We start from the raw sequence: 24,501 nt of genomic DNA on the forward strand, positions 1-24,501 counted from the left end.
CAGATGATGCCAGCACCCTACAGAGCCGCACCCCCCCCAGTGCCTTGAGACCCTCACGGTTGAGTAGCTGCGCTATACAAACCCCCAGATTGATTGATTGATTGATTGCCCATGTTATACACAGCCCTGCTCTGTTTTCTAGCTTCTAACGTATTCAGCCTCATACTCATGTATGGCACTTCTGAGTAAGGATTCATAAATGAGAAGTCCAGTTTTTGGTAGTTTACATTTCCTTCAAGGTTCTTTTGAACTCTTCTCATGAGAACGGGGTGCACTGCAATCTTGAATTTCAGTTTATGTCCCATGAACCCTCATTCGAAGCAATGCTTGTCGAAAACCTATATAAGGCATACAAGTAGGGGTAGGGCCAGCATTAGATGTTCAGAGAAGGGAAAAGGTGCCACTTTGCAAAGCAATTTTTTAACACTGCTTAATTTGCTAAATAAATTAATGCTGACTTCATGTAGCCTCACAAGTGTTCCGTGTTATCTCTCAGACATGCGTTAAGAAAGGCAGTGCTTGGTACAAACACCTCGTACCATCAAATCATGAAAACAGACTTGTGACAATGGTAATTTATGTGACATTAATATGTGTGCATTTTATATTGCATTTAGTTGTGATGTTGTGTCTGCATTGTTGTTTTGTGCTACTATATTTTTATGCTGCACTATTTCACCGTATTAGTGTTGTCTTGTACCGTGGCTTTTGTGTTTCATTCTGTTTAGATAGTCTTTTGTGTTGTGGCCTGTTATATTTTTGTTGTGTTGTTATTTTGCTTTGTGTTATGTTATTGTGTTTTGTCCTGTTGTGCACTGTAATTGCTTCAGTAATTGCTTTAGAGATGCCAACAAAGGTTGTTACTTTTTGGGGTAAGGCAGCATATCCCATACAGGGTTCAAGGACTAAAGACCATTTACCACTGTCTACAGTGGTAAATCACCACTGCTCAGACTCCACTAGTTGAGATACCGATCAGCCAAAAACTGTGGCTGACAGCATGTCTTAAATTAGTACTCTCAGTTCTCCCTTTATGTGCTATGGCTCCGGAGCTCTAGCTTTCTGATCAATATGCATTCCACAGGTACTCATGTAAGTCAAAATGTGAATAAGCAAATTACCTAGACTATACTCAGGTCAAGCCATATTTCAAGCTACTCAATCACTAAAGGTGTTTTCAGCCTACAAAAAATAATTGTTGTAATCTTAGAGCCACACTCTTTTTATCTTGTATTCTTTGATTACTTACAGAGACATAATTCAAAATGCCATGATTAAAATATGCTGCTGGTTTAGCACACATTAGCACTGTCTAAATCTGTGGCTGACTGTCTGTGTAGCTGTATGGGTGAATAAGTGGCTGTGTGAGTGGCTGTATGGCTGGGTGAGTAGCTGTGCGAGTGGCTTTATGGTTCGGAGAGTGTGTGTGTGTGAGTAGCAGTATCAGTGACCAAGTCGATGTGTGAGGTGCTCTATGAATGGGTGAATGGGTCTGTGAATGGTTCTGTGGGTGTGTGAGTGGGTGATTGAGAGGCTGCATGAGAGTGTGAGTGGATGTGTGAGTAGTTCTGTGGATTATGTAATCTGTAATGTCATCAGTGATGTCACTGACCATGCCATGAGTAACGTAATATGTGAGGTCATAAGCAGTGCATTGCGGGGCATAAGTTATCGTTAGCTCAGGTAACTATAACAGTTCAATTTCAATGGTTTCCTTTCAATGAAATATGAGCCTAACTATAACGTCTCTGCAACCTTTGTATTCTTCAGTGAATCTCTAAGGGGCATATCATCAAGCCCATTTTCGCCGATTTAGCGGCCGATTTCGGCCGAAAAGTGGCGAAATAATTATCTCACTATTTACAAGGACACGCTAACGTGTGTTTCCTTGATGCAGTTGTGGTTTTTCACCATTTTGCATGTCAGCGATTATTATCTCTAATGACATGCAAACTGGGCCATGTCTGAGTGTCTTTGTGTATCTGGGAGTGGATGTAAGAGTGACCGAAGGGGTGTGTGAGTGGGTGTTTGAGTGTCTGTTTGGGTGTGTCAGCAGCAGAGTGAGTAACTGGACCAAAATGGAACCTCAGCTGCCACTTCATTCAGCAAGAGTCCACAGTTTTGCCCAAAATATCTACCAAGCTGGGGCTGTATTACCTATGTGGCGTATTTTCCTGGTTAAAGCTGAGCACACCTTTCTGCACTTTGATAGGGGTTAGGGATCCCCTTGCAGGCGGGTTCAGTGAGTGACTGCACACTCCTGCAAGGGGACATCTGGGGGTCTACAGGATCCCCTTTCTCCCCTCCAGAGGGCTAATATCTGGGGGCTTGCTGAGAGTGCATCACCTTCTAGGTGGCGCAATATCAGTGCGCTCTCTCACAGCTTCTTTGCCTCAGCGCCCACATCTATAATACATTGCAGGCACAGAGGCAAAGGGATTCCCTCATCTACACATCCATGCAAATGAGGGAATGCACTCTTGAGGAAGTGCTGGCACTGTATGTGCACTGTGCATTCAGTATTACAGAAGGGGCAGCACAAGCGTCTGTGGCCCCTTCTGCAATCCCAAAGTGCCCATGGGGCACGCAAAGCGGGCACAAACACCTTTAACACTCCTGTGGCACTTTGGTAATACAGCCCTTGTAGTACTTTTGACAGGTTAATAAGTTAGTACTACATCACTGGGTATATGTCTAGTGCATATTCTATACTACAGCTGCGTAATGGACCACAAGGAATTGTCTACAGTGACCTTGTGTGTGTTTTGGCAATGTGATTGTTTTCTGCGTCTTCATCCAGAAATCTGTGAAAACATGAATAGCTCTTATAGAGAAGACAACAAGACTACAAACAGGCAAATCTCCACCAAACAAGGGTCCTTCCTCTTAACTATATGAAGTAAGTGCTTCTATGTTTGGTGGAGATGTCCTCATATGCTTTGGCATCAAGAATGTGTCCCTAAAATCAGCAGGAAACAAGGTGGAGGGCCTTTTAGTAAGCTGCCCATCATACTACCAAAATGTGGAAAGACCTTTGCATACATATAAGGTGTACAGGGCGTGGCCAAATGGGCGGAGCTTCCAAGTGATTTGTACATTTGCATACTCATAGGAATTTAAAGAGAGAACCATGGACCCTCACCAGGACAAGACAAGAAAGCATTCATAACTAGGTGGGCCACAGCCTCCCTTCCTTTGTAGATTTTGGCCCCAAGAATCCCATCCCCTGGGGCCTGGCCTCTTAATGCTGGGTACCCTGGAACCCAACCAGGGGACCCAGTGTGCAGTGTTGGGGACTGCAGGGGAAGCCCCAATGCCCCCGCAGTCCCTCAGTCCCTGCTGGCTCCCCACCTCCAGTGGGAGAAGGCATTGCTCTCACACATAGGAAGCAGCAAAAAATGCTGTTCCCTGCATTTGGGAGCAATTCTTCCATCTGTTTCCCTGCCTGCTTGACAGCGGGCAGAAAATCAGATGAAGGGCCCACTCTAAGCGGGCGGGAGCAATTTTCCTCCACCTGCCTGCTGGGAGTGGACTTACTGTTTGCTCCCAATTGGCGGGAGCTGTCAAAGCTCCTGCCAAGCAAGAGCAAACAATCTATATCCCAAGGGTGGTCATCCCGGGACATAGGGAGCAGGTCCTGGGGGTGGCGGAAACTGGGGCCAATTTTGGATCCAGGAGGGAGGCCTCACACCCCACCTCATTTGTTCTACTAGGGCCTGCCCTGAGGAGTTGGTGGTCCAAGGGGCCAGAAATTGCCCGGGAGGGACACAACATGGCCCCCATCCCAGTTTAAATTTGGCCATGCCCCTGGAAGGTGGTTTTCCCTGGGACCCAATATGGCCCATGGGGGGGGGGCGTGCGGCCCCCTTTCCCCTTTCATGAGTTTCCTTCACCCTGGGGAGGTGGTGGCCCTGGGACAATTTAAAACTGAGGAGGGAGTTCAGTGCAGCTCTCCTCCTATTTTACATTTGAGCCCGGGGAGGTGGTGGTCCCCGGGGTCATAAATCAATCAATCAATCAATCAATCAATCATAGGCATTTGTATAGCGCACTGCTCACCCGGAGGGTCTCAAGGCGCTGGGGGGGGGAACGCTACTGCTCGAACAGCCAGGTCTTGAGTTGCTTCCTGAAGGCGAGATGGTCTTGTGTTGTCCGGAGGTGGATGGGGAGGGAGTTCCATGTCTTGGCTGCCAGGTAGGAGAAGGATCTTCCTCCGGCGGTGGCTCTGCGGATGCGGGGGACGGTGGCGAGAGCGAGGCTGGCGGAGTGGAGCTGGCGGGTGGGCTTGTGGAAGGTCAGGCGGCTGTTGAGGAACTTGGGGCCCAGGTCGTGGAGGGCCTTGTGTGCGTGGGTGAGGAGTCGGAACGTGATTCTTTTGTTGACGGGGAGCCAGTGCAGGTCTCTCAGGTGTCCGGAGATGGGGCTGTGTCGGGGGATGTCCAGGATGGGTCGTGCTGAGGCATTCTGGATCCGTTGGAGTTTCTTCTGGAGTTTGGCGGCAGTGCCGGCGTAGAGGGCGTTCCCGTAGTCCAGCCGACTGGTGACGAGGGCCTGGGTGACCGTCTTCCTGGTCTCGGTGGGGATCCACCGGAAGATCTTTCGAAGCATGTGCAGGGTGTTGAAGCATGAAGACGAGACGGCGTTGACTTGTCTGGTCATCGAGAGGGAGGAGTCCAGGATGAAGCCTAGGTTGCGTGCGTGGTCCGTTGGCTTGGGGGTGGCTCCCAGGGCGGGGGGCCACCAGGAGTCGTCCCAGGCGGAGGGTGATGATCCCAGGATGAGGACCTCCGTCTTGTCTGAGTTCAGTTTCAGGCGGCTGTTCTTCATCCATTCGGCGACGTCTTTCATCCCTTCGTATAGGCTGGCTCTGGCGGCGTCCGGGTCGCTGGTGAGGGAGAGGATCAGCTGGGTGTCGTCGGCGTAGGTGATGATCTTGAGGTTGTGTTGATGTGCGATGGTTGCGAGGGGGCTCATGTAGATGTTGAAGAGGGTGGGGCTGTGCGATGACCCTTGTGGAACGCCGCAGATGACTTCGGTGGCCGCTGACCGGAACGGGGGGAGGCGGACTCTCTGGGTTCTTCCGGCGAGGAATGAGGTGATCCACTCCAGGGCCTTCTCCTGGATGCCGGTGTTGTTCAGGCGCTGTACCAGGGTGCGGTGGCAGACAGTGTTGAACGCTGCGGAGAGGTCCAGGAGGATGAGGGCCGCAGTTTCCCCGTTGTCCATTAGGGATCTGATGTCGTCTGTGGCTGCGATGAGGGCGGTCTCCGTGCTGTGGTTGGCTCGGAAGCCGGATTGCGAGTGGTCGAAGGATCCGTTGGTCTCGAGGAAGGCGGCTAGCTGTCTGTTGACGGTCTTCTCGATGACTTTGGCAGGAAACGGGAGGAGCGAGATTGGGCGGAAGTTCTTGAGGTCGGACGGGTCGGCAGTTGGTTTCTTCAGCAGGGCACTGATCTCGGCGTGTTTCCAGCACTCCGGGAAGGTGGCGGTGTTGAAGGAGGCGTTGATGATGTCGCGGAGGTGGGGTGCGATGATGTGGTCGGCCGTGTTGAAGATGTGGTGTGGGCAGGGGTCCGTAGGGGATCCGGAGTGGATTATGTTCATTGTGCGTGTTGTGTCTTCGGTGCTGACTGGGGTCCAGGTGCAGAGGGTGGCGGTGGGGGGCATCAGTTCGGTGGTGGGGTTCGTGGTTGGTGGGCCGAAGCTGTTGTGAATGTTGGTGATCTTGTCGTGGAAGAAGGCTGCGAGGGAGTCGCAGAGGTCTTGCGAGGGAGTGATGTCATTGTTTCCGGCGTCGGGGTTGGAGAGCTCTTTGACGATGCTGAAGAGTTCCTTGCTGTTGTGGGTGTTGTTGTCCAGTCGTTCCTTGAAGGCTGTCTTCTTTGTGGCGCGGATCAGTTGGTGGTGTTTGCGGGTGGCGTGTTTGAGGGCCGTCATGTTGTCTGTGGTCTGGTTGGTGCGCCAGGTGTTCTCCAGGGAGCGGCAGTTCTTCTTGGAGGTGATGAGCTCGTCGGTGAACCAGGAGGCTTTCTTGCTGCCGCGTCTGCTGGGGGGGTTCTTCTTCAGTGGTGCGAGGGCGTCTGCGCAGTTGGTGATCCACTGTGTGAGGTTGTTGGCGGCTTCGTTGGGGTCCGTTGAGCTGGTGGGGGGGTTCTGGCTGAGGAAGGTGGTGAGCTGGTCGCCGGTGATCTTGCGGGGGGCTTGTTGAGGGTGGTGGTGGGTCGTCGTTTTACTGAAGCTGAAGTGGACGCAGCTGTGGTCAGTCCACTGGAGATTGGTGGAGTGGCTGAAGGTGACGTATTTGCTGGATCAGAAGACTGGGTCAAGCGTGTGGCCTACGGAGGGGGGCTGTGCGCCCCCCTAATGTTTTGTTAATTGCCTGGCCCCGAGGAGGTAGTTGTCACCTGGGCCTATAGAGGCAATGGGGATGGGGGCCGCATGCACCCACCTCCCCATAATATATAGCCCACCCGGGGGTTCTAATACAACCAAGCATGGGAGATTGCACTTGTGTTTTTCTTTCACTTCTATAAGGATTGGTGAATCTTCACGATTTTTGCTGTGATAATAAAAAAATGCTTTTTGGCCATGGTGGGGTCCCTGTGGGACCTCAGCACCAGGCTTAGGGGGTGAGGGTATTACTATCCTGCCATGCCCCTTTCCTTTTTAATCTTTTTGTTGGGGACTTCCAAAATGGCTGCCAACACTTCCTGGTTGTAGTGTTGTAGTGTTGGCAGCCAATCAGATCTCTGCATGGGACAACATCGACTGGTTCTCACATTCTCTATGCAAAAAGTAAGGCAAATGAAAATGCGGTTGTATATTTAGTGTGTAAATGGTTTTTTTATGTTAAAATGTTTTTTTAAACGTACAGCAATCGTAAGGGGTTTTGGAAAATAGACTTCAACTTTCTAGAATACTGTGCTTTGAGTTACAATTAGCATAGGATTGTCAATTGACAGAATATAATAAAAGACATACAATGATTTGGAAAGAGCACCAATTGCCATAGGGTATGGTTAACACAGAACGTCATGTGGCAAACACAAAATGCTAGTCAGTATATAAAGGATGACGTAATGGTGACAGTCTATCAATGAGTGGAATAGAATGTAGAGTGGTTCCTTGGTTTATCATCAGGCCCAAAATAGTACTTGGTAAACAATCTTACCTCTCTCTAATTTTAGGAAACGTTAGGCTGCTAACCAATCTAATCAATTAGTCAACATTAAAGGCACTCTGGGGCTTATTTTTGAGATCTTTGCATCACATTTGCACCACATAAAATGGCATAAAGATTTATGATGCCACGCAAAGCTAACCTGTGTGGCATGAGTGGCCTCATAAATAATGCTTAAGGCAATGCAGTGCAAATTGCTGTGTCTCCTTACTCGGCGACCAGGAGGTGTTTGTTCCATGGGCGTGGTGGTGGGTTTTCTCACACAACAACCATGGAATTTTAGGATGGGTCAGGAATGGATTACAAATATTGTAATTAAAAAATAATTAATGATGTACACCTTTATTTCATACTCCCTTTGTGTCAGATTAATTGAGGTCAAAGTATTCATATCATTGTGGTTCAAATAATTTCCCTTTTGGATTAAATTTGCTGCCTCTCGCTATATAAATTATTGTGATTGAATCAAGGTTGAATTTCCCACGGCATTACACATATATCCCCAAATATCACAGAAGAATCTGCCAAGACTAGTTACTTACCTTAGGTCTGTCTCAGTGGGTGGAAAGTCCCACGCATCAGGCGGGGCACACCCTTGACGGCATCTTTTCCAACAATTCCTTGTCTGACCACAATGCTGCCTTCTTTAAGATTGCCTACAGTCAGGCTGGTCGTATATCTACGAGCAGTCCATCCTGGACCATCTCTTGTGCTTGCCATAGGCGTCAAGCATACAAGTCTTCACAATTGCTGATTGAAGCCTCCTTGGTCTTGGTGAACACATGGCCAGTTTTCACTGTCTGTCGCTGACAGGTAAAACCTGCTGTTAAAGGCAGTGAAAACTGCAAAATGACCCCCATGCCATGGGAGAAAACACCCATGGCAAGGGGCCCATTTTTTTTTTAATTTTAAAAAACAATATCCCATTTTGGTATTTAAAAAACAAAATACAAAATGTTGAACGTTTGAAGTATGGTTCCGTCATGGTAATGGAGCTGTCCTCCAAATTCTCAATGCATTTGCAGGAACCACCGAGACAAATGCAAAGCTGTCTGCTGGGCTGGCAGACATCTTTAAATGTCATGAGGGAAGGGCCCTCGTCATGACAGGAGTAAAGTCCCATCCGCCAAACTCTAAATCAGGCCAATTGTCTTCATGACAGACTTTGCAACCCTACACTGCTGGCTGTTAGGAAACCATTGTTTATGAAATCCGTTAAAAAAAATTGACATAAGCTTGCCTCCGCAGTGGAGGTATATTAAAAACTCCTTTTTCACTGCATTGGCTTTTCCTATGGGTAAAATAGTGGGCAAAAAATCTGTCATTTATTTTGTTGAGCAAACATACAGCCATCATCCATGCACTTGTATTAAATGTATTGTAAATCAAATTAAGACATGAACATGGATTATTGTTTAATATATGGTAAAGATTATTTTATAAATGTGTCCTTTTCATGGCCTGAAAGCCTAGACTTCCCTGCCATAGTAGGAATGAGCTATTTGATGGGGTGTGAAAAAAAACTATTCTTGGAGAATAGTTTTGCGTAGGAGGAAGGAGGAATTGCGGTCTGCCTATCCTGGATTGTATGAGTGATAGTGCACAGGACAGGAGTCGCCTTAAACATCACGTGTCCCTATCAAAGGCATGGCTGCAATCTTTCAGAAACCCACATCTATACTAAAGTGTATTACAGCATTAAGGGGCCCTTGGAGCTACTCTCCACCCAGCCAACCTGTCTTTTCTACCAAGAGGGGAATTGGCTTTGTAACATGGCAGAGCGAATTTTCAGAGCAGTTGCATCAGCTACTTAGGATAGTCCCTCATTTGAAATTCTGAACTCAACATGCTGGCCTCGAGGTTCTGCCATTTTGAAAGAACACTAAAGCAAGGCTTCCTGGGAAGGCTTGCGGGGGGGGGGGGAGGGGAATTTTCGTAGGATAGGGCTCGCACTTGTTGCCAATGATTGGCTGGTGTGTCCTAAGAGAAAGACTGTCCACCACCAATGTATCAGAACACAACTGAACCAGAAGATGATGTCAGGAATCAGGAAAGGTGACAGGCAGGCAGGGAGTGAAAGCAATAGAGAACGGGGCTCTGGAAGGAGCAGTAGACCTTTAACTCCTGCTCATTCACTCTCTCGGTTAAGGAAACTTCCACAACAGATGGGTAGAACCCTATTTAGACTCCTTGAGACCATAACTTAGTGCCTGGCAGTAGGTTTGTGGCTATGTTATTTTTTCCCATCCATCCTCACCTTAGTTTACCCCTGTTTTGGCACCACTCAGTGTTTTTTGTGTTCTACTTTTCAGTTTCCTTGGTACCCTTGTTAACGCCCTCCTTAATTTTAACTTCTTGGTTCTCTGCCTGTTAACTACGTTTCTTATTGAGTGTGTGGGTGTTTCCGCAGTGTCCTGGGGGCTTCACTGAATTCCTAGTTGTCTCCGGGCTTGTCGTATCCGCTGCTGAAACTGGAAAGCCATGTTACAGTTGTTACCTGTATGTTACATCCATTTGGTATCTATATTGACCTTCTGACTTGGGTCTTACAGATGGTCAGATCTACTCAGGATTCATCACCAGACTTGTGCCATTCATTGAAACACACGAAGTCTCGAAGAGCGAGTTCAACCCCTGAATTTCTCTCTTCCTTTTTACCCCTGTTTCTCCCCGGTTGCTGGGTCTGGTGATTAGTATTCACCAATACAGTGGGTATGGAACCTCAAGAGTTTCAATGGGTCCCTCACCCCAAATCCTTATATAGGAGACATCTGCTTGCTGTGTACCTGGAGAATGGCTTAGGGAGCTGATGCACTATTATTTTGGAAGAGATAATTAGCTTACCTACTGTGACCTCAGAGTGGGAAAGGATAAAACCAGCAGACCAGTTTAGAGTGGGATGGAATGTACTTTGATGGAGCCCCTGCTAGGGTGAGTGACTGATCCTGCCTCTCACTATGACCTGGACCCTTAATGCTTTCCTTAGCTATCTGGGAGCAGTAGGAGTGTCCAGAAAGAGGCCTAAATCCAGTGGGAATTTTGTCATTTTTCCAACTTACTATGGGCTGGGCAAGGTGCCAAGGCTACACGAAGACAATATTTGAGATCAGAATAATGTAACAGGTTACCCAATAACAAAGTGATCTCAGCAACTATATTTTCCACGTTTGTTCAGCTTGGAGTGTTTAGTGACAAAACTCAAACTTTCAGAGGGAACCTGAAAAACAGAATTCCAACTTTAACAGATCCACCCTGACTACAGCATTATGCCTTGAGTAGCTGCAAGATATGGATTTCCGTTTAAAAATGGTATGTTCCAAATCATAAATAGGTGTTCTTATTGAATCTGCACTTCTGTCTAGAATAATATGGGATTACTAACTTAGTGGGACCCTTTTCCCAAATGTATAATTCAGAATCTAACGTGACTCGCCCAAACAGGCTAATGGCTGAAGAGAGCAGACTTGAGGCCTTGCAGATTGAATGTTGTGCTGGCATGAATCCCAGCACACAGCTAAGACTATCCCTGGGCAGGGCTACAATGGAAATCTGGCATCTTCGTGATCACATACATTTTTGTGTCACATCAGGATATCTAGGGCAATCATAATTACCAAGTGTGTAGAGCCCAATGTAATAGGGCACAGCATCCCAGTGTTTGTAACGTATGATGCTTTATGTGGAGTTTTGCGATATATGATCCTGAACTTAAAGTCATTGCATGGTGCCATGTCTCAAAGTTTGCAGGTCATCCAAGCATCCAAACAAAGTGTAGGTAATTCTTATGGGGGCGTTCCTTTAAATCAGATGTACAATCTTATGTAAAACAATATGGAATGTGTGATGAACACAAAGATGGCAAAAAACATACAGCCAAAGGCATTACATTCAACACTGGTTTCACAAGAACTCAACTATTCTATAACATTAGACTTTATTATCTAAGTACTCAAATGTTCACACTTTTACACAGATCTGCTCGTGCTGCACTACTGTAGTAAGAAAGGGTGCCTCATACCCAAACCCTGGTTTAACCACCATCAAAACACTACGCCAAATCTTCATTTGGCTGATAGGTTGGCTCCATAGGCTACTGTCAGAGCTTATCTCGAATAATCGTGCTGTACCTTACTTTATACTGACCTATGCATGCTTTTTATGTACCATCCACTGGCAGGTGAAAAGATGAAACGTCTAAGTTTGGAGATGAAACAAAATCTACATTGTCTGTGGCCGTTGTAGGGTTGGATTAGGGACAGTATCGCAGGCGTGCAAAATGTGCTTACATTCATATGCTTTGTGTTGTATCCAAACGGATCACATCCTTTACGTTTTGAGTAAATGTCACAATTGACTCTAGGATGGTATCAAATGAAGAGTTGGACTAATGACTGCACATCCTTAATGTCAGGTAGATCTGAAACATTCCTCTGTCCTAGTTTATGAATTGGAAGATACAGGCCTGCTGTTTACAAAAGATACATTTTAGGGGACTGTGTTGGTGCTACCCAAAAAACTGCAGGGTTCTCACTTGCGCTTCAATCCCATCTGGGGATCTGAACACAGATGTGTCCTTACTGTTAACGGTTCCTTGGGAGACAGATGTAGGATGTGGTGTTCTGTAGACTGGGCACATGAGGACATTGTGATACTATGCTAATGAATTCTCTGGCTTCCACAGCAGTGGTGGGCTCCACGCCGAATGACAAACCTGGAATTGAGGAAATCTACTCATCTCTCCAGTTGTTGCCCTCACTGGTAATACTGCTTTTACCTTTTCTTGAAGGACACTATGTAAGATGGCGGCAGCTGTGTTCAATGCTCGGTCTTCATAGATTGTGTGGAGATCACTGGAGGAATCATCTTCAAGTTCAGACCAAGTGCTAGGCTGAGTCTTGGCTGGTTGCTGCTTTAGTTACCACCATCCGTGACCACCATGGTGCCTACAGTGACTGATGTTTGTTCTACTCTACCTGCCACCAAGGTATCTAGAGGAGTGTGTCACATGGCTAGGATCCAAGGTAAGCCGTGCCTCAAAGCAAGCCTGGGGCCTGCTCAGGGCACCTGATGGACACGACTCTACCTCCGCACTCTTCTCGGCAATGGGCCCTTTGGGGGACACCAATGTATAGATGTGAATGGGTTTTCCAAACAGCTCTCACCTAAACAGAGATACCTCACACTCTTTACTCCCACCACCCACCAGAGTTTAGGTTGGACTTTGGTAATATGTAAGCAAGCTCGCTCACCTTCGTGGCAGTACCCCAAAATATTATAGATGAAGCTTGTAAGTGAACTCAATGTCGATCAATATTTCCACCAAATACATGACCAAACTATCACAGGTTAAAGATGGTTTAGACCATATGGCACATGTATACAGTGTTTTAAAGTCCTTTTCATAAGGGAAACATGGAACCTCAGAACTGTCCCTAAATGAACCCAGTGCTAAAGGGCCCATATAGACCGCTGGACTGGAAGCAATTTTCTGATGACATTGGGAAGAATGGGTGTTGCCTTGTTGTTTTCGACTTGGTTTGTACAGGCAATTACTGCTGAGGCACCACAGGAGAGCGAACCCTCTCCAAGGACCATTTCAGCGTGCTTAAATAGAGAGCAGATTTACCTGTGCTTCTAGGGTAACTACCTGGAGGTGGCGCAGAAAGATGGACGACAGGCCTTTCTACCAGGCACGTGCACAATAGATGTCCATGAGTGCCTGAGCTGGGCATACCCACAATTACCAAACAAATCATTTGCAACCGAACATCCAAAGACTGCCGACCCTTGGTGCTTTGACTCAGACACAATCACACTGCAAAAGGAAGCATCCAAGGTTGCCTTTTGACAGGTTAGTGAGTGAGGATTGCCTTTTGTATAAAGTGATAATTACATTCATAGCAATGATCAATTCGATGTAGTACACACAACAAACAGAATTTGTCTCCACAAGTTAAGTGCTGTTTTACTCAATTGAATATTGCTCTTTTCAATGAAGATCCGAAGGCTGCGTGGGTTACCCATCCAAAAACCTACAAGTTACAGTAATACTCAGCGTTCTGTGCCGCATTCACGAGGTCCACTGAGCTATCTACGAGCAAGATGGCGTTCGGGTGTCTCGCTTATATCAAAAACCATGCAGTGCAAGTCTCCGAAGCTTGTGTTTCTCTTGTATGTGCAACGTTGGGGAACGTTACATGCTCTTCTAGGAAGCTTTCGGAATAAACACAGATGTTTACACTTATTGTCCACTGAAATAAGTGAATCAACCAAGCAACAATTAATTCATTTTCAATTAATTCCATGTTGTCGAAAGGTTGTTAATTATTAACATAGGCGCCGTATGCGCTTTGTCCTCTCCCTCTCTCCATACGTTGTTTTAAGACACACAGCAACGTGCCATTTTCTGTGTTAACAAATTGCTTTCTGTGGGCTGCTTATGAAATGGTGCCTCAATTCAACCCCTCTGAAAGAAGGTACGTGTACCAAACGTATTGAAAGTAGCCTAGATGGGTGGAGAAAAAGAGAACTGCCCAATGGTGCTGGAACTATTTTCAGAGTGGGGGTGCTGCAGTCAAGGTTGCATCACTAAAGTCATAAGAACTGTGAAACATTCGAGCATCACGTAAATAACTAGTGTAGTAAATTCGTTCTGCAGGGAAGTGGTGAGGATGTGTAGCTCGTGGTGCATTTTGGAGCACACTGTTGCAATTCTATTACTGAAGCATGGTGTGGTTGGGCCCTGCCTTTTACAGGCAGCACATTTCTATTAAGATGGGCACTACATTTTATAGGTATTTGCCTTTTGTTATGTAAGAAAAAATGTTACCTAAGCCTTTTATTTAACATGCACTGTACCCAGCAACATTGCGACAGTTCATATTACAAAATCGTCCAAGTTTGCAGTCAGAGAAAGAAAAGTAAACACCAACCTGCCTTTTAAAAGAATAAGCAGCAATTTGTCAAAAAAACATAGCTTGACATTAAACTTCTATCTCTGAACACACAGCAAATGTGGCATGATAAAAAAAAAAAAACTTAAAGGCACCTTTACTGCTCATTTACCTTCCAAACTCCAGTGTGTTCTTTTCGAAGGTGCGCCAGCACCCCGCGCCTATACTACCAGCTCCTAAGGTACTGTCCCACTAATTCCGAGACACCTGCTCACATTAACTATAGTGTCTGCATTTAACCTCATAGAAGGACTACACATGTGCATCCCACAAACCTATGAGGCAGACTATATGTTGGAAATACTAGATCAACTTTTTAGACATTGCACCCTTTCCTTTGCGGTATTTCCGGAAGCTTTGATCTACCAAGACGGTGACATTAGGGAGACCTCAATTTGCTCCACGCGTAGCTCAGTCGAGTTTTCTTTTCATTCTAGGACTTGCAGTTTTGTATTTATAAAGGTAAAAACATAACTATAAGTGCCAGAAAGTAAATTATAAAACCAGGACTTCCTAGGAGATTGAGGAAAAGGTGGTGTAGAGATTCCCAGAGACCCAGATTAACCTTACTTATAGAACTAAAAATAAAACATTCAGGGCTTCTTGAAACGTGCCCGTGCAATAAAGTTGTGCAACTTCTCTTATATTTCACACAAAAATAGTGAAAAGAATGTTCTCATAAACAACCCTTCTCCATTTTGGACGTGCCCGATGAAGGCAATGGGAGGTGGCGGGGCGTCAAATGATGGCCTCCTCTGAGGCTATTCGTCGATCTCTATACATCCTGCTGTGCTGTGGGACTGGGACAAGGGGCCCAGCCTTGGAGTCTTTTAAGCACCAGTAAAACAATCAGCTCCTGTATTCTGTGACATGACAGGAGAGGGCCTGAGAAAATGGCTCCCTGCAGTCTTTTTAAATCTAACATGCCTGTCACCCGACCCTCTCCCCTACACCGGGACATGTATTCGTTTTAAAGAAAACTATTGGGGCGCTGGGACAGTTCCCGAAAACTGGGACTGTTGGGGGAAATCCGCGATGACTGGTTACCCAACTTCATCATGCCGTTACGCCTCCACCCCTAGCCTGCGCTCTTCTTACGTGATTATAAAAAGGCACGGGGCCCTATCATGAGGGGTTTTTCTGGGACAGCGCAGAGCGGACCGCCTGTTTTATGCGCCTGCGGGCTATGAAGGGAATTCATTTAACCAGATATTTCTCTGAGCTTGTGCTTTATTTGCAGAAAGCTCAACTCTGAAAAAGGCAAACCTTGCCCACGGTTTCTGAGCTGTAGTATATGATTATAAAGCAATAACTTCGAGAAATAATGAGTCTTGAATTAACTTTTCGCCCTGCAGCTGCATAAAATAGGCGCTTGAATCGTGCTCCAGAAACCCCCTGAGGATAGGCTGAGAGAGCTCAATGCGCTAAATGTAACAATTGTAGTTTGCTGCCGTTTTCTCTGCCTGCCTTCTAACTTACCTACCCCATAGGTGTAGGAAGTGTGGGGGAAGCGGGGGACAAGGGTGGGAGGGACGAGGAGACTAACGAATTTCTCCCATGTGTGATTCGTAGAAAGCGCTACTATAAAGGCTTTGTGCTTGTCTGCTTCCAGTTACCTGTGATCATGCCTGTAACGCCCTTTGGGCCCTGCTCCCACCCACCATGTGTCCCAGCCCCGGGTGCTGCAGCTTGAGCTAATGTGGTCTCGTCTGGATGAGTTTTTCACAGGACTTTAAAAGACCATTTACATCCCTTTGGAAATGGTGATGGAGGCTTCGTTTCTTTTACTCACTGGGTTCAGTACCCCCTGGGTCAGCGCTCTCCAATCCATAGTGCCATTATCGGCAACTTATCCCCACCCACCGTCTGAGCATGCCTGAATAAATAAATACACAAGGCAACTTTTGTTCAGGGAAAATATTGTTGCAAGTTTATTCCATACAAAGTATGCAATATGGTGGGTTATCTTACGTGCGATCCAAGGGCGGGCAGCTGTACCAACCTATGCTGCCCCCGCCCGCCTGATGAGCCAGCACTGTGGGATACCCAGACAGTGCTACATCTTTGGTGATCCTCTTCCGGATCTAGTGACACGTTGGTCTCGTATTACTCACGGCCTTTCCGGGGCGGAGCGTAGCAGGGCAAACCCCCGGGGCAAAGAGGACGCCAGAGAGGTGGGGGTAGGTATAAGTACCCTCCCCCGACCTCTGTCCGCCGAAAGTGACGCGCCTAGCGCACCAAGGCGAAGGACTCAATCCTGAGTCCAACCCTTGGCCAGTGGGTGGCGTGTGCCCAAATGGCACTAAAGGACCACCCGTAGGGATGGCCCCCGGTGGGGGCCGCGGACAGCCACAATTTAGCCCCTGCTCACATCTTTGCCTCAACTGTTAGCTAGTGAACTGACCAGGCTGCACGTTTCACGTGTGAGATGCCAGAGCCAGGAAGTATTCCCAAGGAGTTTATTTACAGTAATCCAAAATCCAGATAGGCCCTTCGCCACACTATGTGACTCTGTCCTAACTGACACTAATATAATTTAGGTGGGGTGTGACTTTTATTCCGTCATAGACACTTGCATCACAAACACCGTGATATTCCAGGGCACGCCCCCACCTACCCATTCACAAAAAGAAACTAAAACACAAAGGGGCAGATTTATGAGCCCCTTGCGCCAGTTTTGCGTCACTTTTCCCATGTTAAAAGTGACGTAAAAGTGGCGCAAGGGGCTCATAAATCTGCCCCAAAAGCTATAATGTAATCGGACAATCTAAACACTACAGTGCCACACAGCAGAAAGACCACCAAAGAGTCAAATAAACTACAAAACATATATACCCACAACATAAAAAACATAACAGAAATCAGAATAGGTAGAATAACACCGCAGTTGGATCTCAATCATGCTAGGGGGGAATTTCATTTACGCAAGCATAATCTCTCATGACTTCTGGCATTTTCCATTACGAAAAGGCCAGAGATTACACCACGTCGCATAACTGAAATTTCGTTTGGGTAAAAATCCTATGACGGGAACACAGGAAGAGAGTAAGTGAACCTAAAGCGAGCTAATGTTGCTGATGTCAGAAGAAATTTAGCTTTTTTTAGTGTGAAATGTGTTCTCGTGCCAAAAACAAATACAAGGACACACTTTATTCTAAAAAACAATGCAAAAGGATAAAGCCGGGATTTTGCATAATTTCAGTGATTTTTTTGGGAACATTTCATATAATTTCTGCAAAGGGAAATATGCTAATTCTAATTCCAAAGACCCTAAAATATACACCTATCCTTACCCGTGCACAGCAAGCACCCATTCAAAGATGTATAGGTTGAGAATCGCCAAAGAACCTGCAGACATGCGAATCACCTGTAATGAAAACTACCCATCGATACACTAGACAAAACAAAACACCATGAGAAAAAGTGGGAAATGCCCTGTACAATTTAGCGCCTGTCCAATCATCTACTAGCAACATGTAGCAGGCCTCAGGAGCAAACTACTGGAGTAATCCACTGGATTACATACTGAACACTATTGTACTCTCACTCAAATTATATCCTGCCAGCACTGTTGATAAACAGTATCTAGAGAATAGCAAAGATGCCCAACGAAACGGAATGGCCCACTTCATAGCCATGTTCGCTCCATAAGTCGGCTTGTCACCAGAAAGTAGTAACATCCAGGACCCCAACGTAAATGAGTGTCTTCCAACATGCACTCAGCCAAGAAGTGTTGTGTGCCCAGAGCTCAATCTCCTGCTCACCCCACACACAGGGTGACCTTGCATCCAGCGGAGCTCTGGTCCTCCACATCCTAAGCACTGTTAAATTTTACACCATAAACCTGCAGATGCTCCAGTCCTGATTGGAGTGGGACAAAAAAATAGTCATGGGCACCAAAATAGATGTGGCCTCTACTAGTAAATTAGTGGCCCACATTTACAAATTGAGGCAGCTCTGAACTCCTAAGGAAATGCTGTATAAGTGTTTTGCAAGGTTTGTACGAATGCGTAAATTTGCACTTGCTGCAGGCAATGTTTGTTTTAATAGCAGGGAAATCAAAAGTGAAAACTATAATACAGACCCACAAACTGCTAAAAAACTGTCCCAAACACTGATGTGTGGGACCAGCCCACTGGGCCTGCCTAACTGCCCTACAGGCCGGCCTGGGCCTGGCTCGAGCTGTGCGCTCGCGGTGGAAAACAAAGGAGCAGAGAAAAAGGGCAGCACTGCAACCACGGTTTGCCCCATGATATACGTTAATAGAGACACGCACGAGGGTGGCAGCCATGTTCAAACCGGATGCACGTCACAGAAGATCAGTACTTGGTCTCGGGACCGGGACAGCGGCACTCCCATAATATACGGAATGTAAACATGCAACTAATGGACATGATCTATAATAGCCCGTTTGAATTTCAGTGCGTCTGTTTTTAATGTACAATCTATTGACATGAGCTTTTAAAATATAACTTCAGTCATGGGCGTAGGAAATGTGGTGGATGAGGGGAATATATCCCCCCAGATTATGGAGTGGGGGCACGTGGGACAAGGGTGGGGGGGGACGTGGGGACAGAATAATTTCCCCTCTCCTTTCTGTGATTTGCAGGGCCATTAGCATGGGAAGCGCTACGTATAATGGCACTGAACTTGACCTGTGACCTGCCTCCAGCCACCTGTGATCAGGAGTGCAACACCCATAGAGCTAAAAGGGCTGTAGCTGAAGTATCCATGGTACATTTCTGGCACTGTCATATTGAATGTACTCCTTGGCAGAAGGGGCTCACCCTTGAAAAAATGATGACCTTGGGTTAGTTGAAGTAATTTCTGACTTAAAGACATTTGAAAAAAATGAGATCTGCCCCTAGGAAGGCCAGGCTTCCCTGGTGCACCATGAAAGTACTGGAATATTTCATGAATTCCCTATAAGGGTTTGAAGCGGTTTAGAATTTTGATCCTAAAAATTTAAAAAAATTCTCAGGGGAGAAGTCTACTCCCCCATAAATCATCTACAAGAAATATGTTAAATTATTTTGCTTGCTGGAATTTGATGGGAAGTATCATACCCCTCCACTTACATAGATATATTTCCTCATATAATGGCTATAAGGTTAGCTCATACCCCATTTCTGGAAATGCTTGTCCTGCCCCATTGCTGAGAGAAGGACTGGCTTTAGGGTGTTGCAAGCAGTGCAGCCGCACCTGGCATTGAGTTTGGTGGGGGTTGCATGTTTAAAAATAATTTGTGATTTAAAAGCACATGAACTTCCTTGTGCTTCAAACAGATTTCAGGCAACAATAAAAATGTCAAGATAACTCTAGTGATTAATGTTCCTACTAGTGAGAGTTCAGAATGTTGTCTAGAGGAAGTTTTAGCTCATTGTAAAGTAGTGCGAGGGTTAATGTGCCTGCTGCAAAGAACGTGTACCATGCAGATTACAGAACTGAGTGTGAGTGAACTATGAGTAGCACTAGTCGTGATTTTTCACATTTGCTCTAATTACTTTGTGAATGTACATACCAATACAGCATACTTGCAAACTGTGACTACATGCCTGTCTTTCACAATATTTCACTTCAAAACTGTGTGATTGTGTTTGTTTAACGTGCGTACGGTCTCACGCTACGGGTGATTTGTATAGGGCCACTGGAAAGTCTGCAAGGTTATCCTTGTCCCCCTCAGATATTTAGTGTCGCCTACACCCAAGATTTAAGAGCCTACGGTGTGCTGTTGGTTGCAGTTTGTGGGCACTGCATGACGTTTTGGAGGCCAGAACTTTTCTTTTATCATCAGACTTCGATCCGCAGCAAGAGAGGAAAAGGCAGAAAAAGGAAAAATAGAGACTGCAGGATATGAGAACATGCAAGAGTGAGAGAAAGGACAGAAAGTGTAGAGTGGCAGTGCAAGAGAGATATGAGACTGAATTAACACCAAGCAACCTTGGAAATTAATAGCATTCTGAAATGCTGACTTAAGCTCCTGAGAAAAGGTTTGTGTTCCTGCACTAAGTGCCAGATTTTCAACCATTCACTTTGGCGAGTCGCAAATTCGCAAAAGTGAATGTACAACAGTGTCTTACACACTGTTTGATTTTCCCAATGGGGTCAGAAATTGCATGCCTCATTAATATTCATGAGGCAAGCACAATTTGCGACCTCATTGGGAATGGCTAGCACTCCCAGGGATGGTGGCCTGCTGGGGTCAGCAGACCACCATGTCTGTGACTGCTTTTTAAATAAAGCAGTTTTTCTTTAAATGCAGCTTGTTTTGCTTAAAGGAAAAAGGGATGCACTAAAAAAAAATTGAAACTTTTTAGTTTCATTTTTTAAGGACAGGCTGTGGTCTTTAAGACCACTGCCTGCCCTTAAAAAATATTTGTGCAAACACTCACAGAGGGCTTCCTGTTTGCGAGTGGTTTACCACCTACTTCAAGTAGGTGGAATAATGCGAGTGTTTTGCGGCTGCAAATGTGGTCGCAAAACAATAGTACATTGCTTTGGGATTAGCTATTAGGAAGGGATGCCCTGGGTACACCCCTTCCTAATAGCGAGTCGCAAACCATATTTTGCGAGTCAGGGATAGGTTACTGACTCGTAAAATATGGTTTGTGCATGGGGCAGACCAATTTTGTGGTGGCAAATGGGCCAAATTCCCATTTGCGACTGCAAAAGATGGTTGTATATCTGCCCCTATGTCTACTAAGTAAGTACTGCAGGCTAAATCTGGAAGGGTAAGGAAGGAAGGAGAGTGGATTTGAGTTTTTGTTAAAAGGACGTTGGTGAAGGGAGATAAGGGATAAAAGTACAGTACTCTGGAATTGTGAACCAGTAGCCGGGCACATTGTTAACCTTTCCTCAGGTCCTACTTTCAACCTACCTGCGAGTTGGCGTCTTAAAACCAGCCTGGTTTGTGCTGGCATCCAGAGGTTCCTGCCTGGTGTCCTGGTCTGCTCAAGGGCTCAACCCAGCAACATTTGCAGCTGAAACCGGTATGCCAGCTTGACTTGCATTTCTAATGAGGTCACTTCAGCTAGTACCCTTAAACTGATCTATGGTCCTTTGTGTCCCCTACAGCTGTTTTAGTGACCCTCCATTCTATCCCTTTCCTCTGACAAATCCATTCAGAGAATGAGATCCATTACAATTTGTCTCTCTGACTGCTCTTCTCAGTCTTCCATTGGGTTTACGACCAGAGGTGTGTAAACCATCTTTTACATCCTTGTAAGTGTTCAGGGATGGCAGAGACTTTCAATGGATCTACTTTTCAGTAACTTCAGACTACTTTCATCTCCATCTGCAGTAGAGAACTGACAGTGGTGGCAGAGAAATGGTTATAGTGCAGGCGGAGTCTCTTTTCCCTGTTGCTTACTGGACTTTCCTGCATTTTGAATTGTACCCTATAACTGAGTCCTTTGCTCATTTGTAAAAGGAGTGGAACTTGCATATGCATGTAGATGTTACATCTGCATGTGCTGCCTACCTGTGAACAATGCATGTGGATAGAGAGCGAGACAGTTTATGTTGATACAGCTAAATTCAAGGCATTGACACCAAACTATTGTTGCCCTAAACTACGGATTTTCCATAAAACTCTCCAAGGTAACATACTTCATCCATGGACTCCTTCCCCACCGCAATGACAACTGGTTACACACATGGGAACCTCCTGGAGCTCTTTTACACAAGGGGAATATTTTTGTTTTTTTGTAAGGAGTGCAGAGAGAAACCTATCTACATTTTTAGGGGTGTCACCACTGCATCTGGAGTGGGCACCTGCTTATTCGAGGGTTCTACATGATATTGGACCAGAGGAAGACCCAATTGGAAATGCTCTCCATGACTGTGAGATCTGCTGCCACCCACACACTTGCCCCAGATTTGGGCTGGCACTGCCATGACCTACCTTTGGTTATGGGAAGTGCACAACGTGAATCACAAAGTCTGCCAGATGTACCAAGTGCAGACCAGTGGAGCAGGGCATTGCACACAGGCAGTGCCTGAGAAAGGACTTCATGAACTTCACCATTGGGTCAAAGAAAGGGACTGTGAGTCATTGCTCCCTTGAGAGAGACAAGAGTACTCGAGTGGGGCCACCTAAAAGGTTTATCTGAAACCAAGAGTATCCAGAGCACTAGGAAATATTCCCCTCTAGTCTATACCATCATGCGCCCCATGTCAAGGAAGGGCCAACGTACTGCACTAGAAGAGTCTGTTCCATAATTCACCTGGGGTACTGCTCTGATTTGTGCTAATTAACCACTCTCTGTGGAATTGTGTACCGTGACCCTTTTGCTTTATTGTCAGTGGTAAAATGTAAGCTCTTTCTTATCTACAAATCAAAGTACTGGCTGGTCAATTACTTATTACATGTCACCTCATGACTTTTGAGTGCTGGATCTCAAAACCCAATCCCCTCTCTAATTAAGACTTTGACTGCTTGATTTTGCTAACCCGACCGTCAATGGCTTTAAAGGTGCACTTGGTGATTAGCTGTGTGTCCAATAGTAAGATTAAGCTCCCGAACACCAGTGGTAAATGACTGTGGTTCATACAATCTGAGCTCAGTAACCACTGACTGTCCAGGGATTCCTTAAAAAGTTCCCATAATCGGCAGCAAGAGGTGAGGACCATTAGATTCCAGTTTCAATAGATATTAATTTATAAGTTAATCTTTTTCACACACAACCTGCGCACAAGAATGTCAGAAGGTAAATGGGAATAAGCAAACCTGAGAAACCTATCCCTAGATTAGCTGAAGGAGATGGGTTGGAATAGGGAGTGTGAAAGGAGGCTCATATGCTTCTGTAAAATCTCTTCTTTTATTAAGCTCCTTCATGTATGTCTGGCAGGGAAGCCGGTTAATAGCAACTGGCACATGTCCCAAATTATAAAATTCCACAGCCACACTATACTCTAACCATGCCATGCACAAGATGTACATTCCAACTGAGAACCCAACAGAGTGGAGGTCTCTATGGTCTAAGGATAGGAAAATCATTATAGATTTCAAGATGGACCATAGGGAGAGATAGGCCTTGACAGAGAAGTTTGTGGGAAATCTGGAGAGGATGCATAGAAGAGGAGAATGCTGTGGAAACAGGTTCTCAGAGCTCCAGAGTGCAGACTTCCCCTACGCTGTTAACCACATTATCCCCAAGGCTGCTTTCAAGAGTGTCCCGATGGGAAATTGGGTTGTTGGCTAACTGGGGAGTGAAAGAAACATAGAATACATTTTAATAACTATTTGACACCAAACTGACAAAAATCCAATCAATAGAACCGGAGTATGAATTTTTGACGTTTTAAGTGAACTGTAGTGTCTAAAAGATCAAAACATAGAGATAAAACAACAGAAGTATACCCATATACCCAGTTGAGACCTGGGTGATGAATGTATGTAACAAAAACAATGTCTCAACAGATAGTAATTGTTAGGCTAATAAATAAACTTGCACATATAGTTGCAAAAGGAAAGAACAGAGAGACTCCAAGGTTAAGGAATGTGCCAGGGGCACTATATATTCAGAACATGTAAAGGGAAAAAACAATACTATCAGCACTGTTTTCAATGAATGTGGGTGTAACCCGAAAAAAACGTTGTGCACAGAAGTGCTTGTGACACACAAGGTGGACGGCGCAAGTGACAAGTGACACAGTGATGAGCGGTGCAGAGTGAGCAAAGGGATTATATTTACAAGGTACTTTTGGTTTTACAAGAGTTATACAGGGTTATCAATTTGTGAACAAGAGTAAAGCGCCAGAAGTTGCGCTGGTAAGTTAATGGCGTTTTGACCCGTAGTGGGTTAGGGTCATCTTTAGAATCAGGTTACTAGTTTGTTTGTGCTGTACAAAAATGGAAGGAAAGGGAAAAGAGTAAGCTAGAGGTCAGGGTGAGAATGTTGGCAGTGAGGGAAGAATCTTCCAGTACAAAAGTTCAGGGTACCTGATGCGAGAGAGGACCAGTAAAATTGAATAGTCAGATGTGGGCGGACTGCATAGGCACAAGGATGTACTGCCTGCCAGTAAACCTCAGGGGTATGTGGTAGGGGAAATTGAGACAAAATACAGGACAGGGTGAAAACCCGGCTGGGGCTGGAGAAGCGCTTGTATACAGGGTACTGTGATAGAGGGGGGGTACCCAGGAGTTTTTTTTTATTAGGATGCCGGAGAGAAACTCACCAGAACTCTGCAAGGAAGCGAAATATCTGTGTAGGGTAAAGGTCCATCAAGGTATGGAAGGGTGTCAACACACAGAACTCCTGTGTGTGACCAATGGCAGTGAGAAACCAGCATCAAGGGTTAAGTGTCCGGAAGCTGTGGACAAAAATTCCAAGAGTCAAGTCCAGTAGTGGGCCGGGAGAGGAGTAC

Source organism: Triturus cristatus, chromosome 7 (assembly GCF_964204655.1).
Source record: "Triturus cristatus chromosome 7, aTriCri1.1, whole genome shotgun sequence".
In the NCBI taxonomy this organism is placed as follows: domain Eukaryota; kingdom Metazoa; phylum Chordata; class Amphibia; order Caudata; family Salamandridae; genus Triturus; species Triturus cristatus.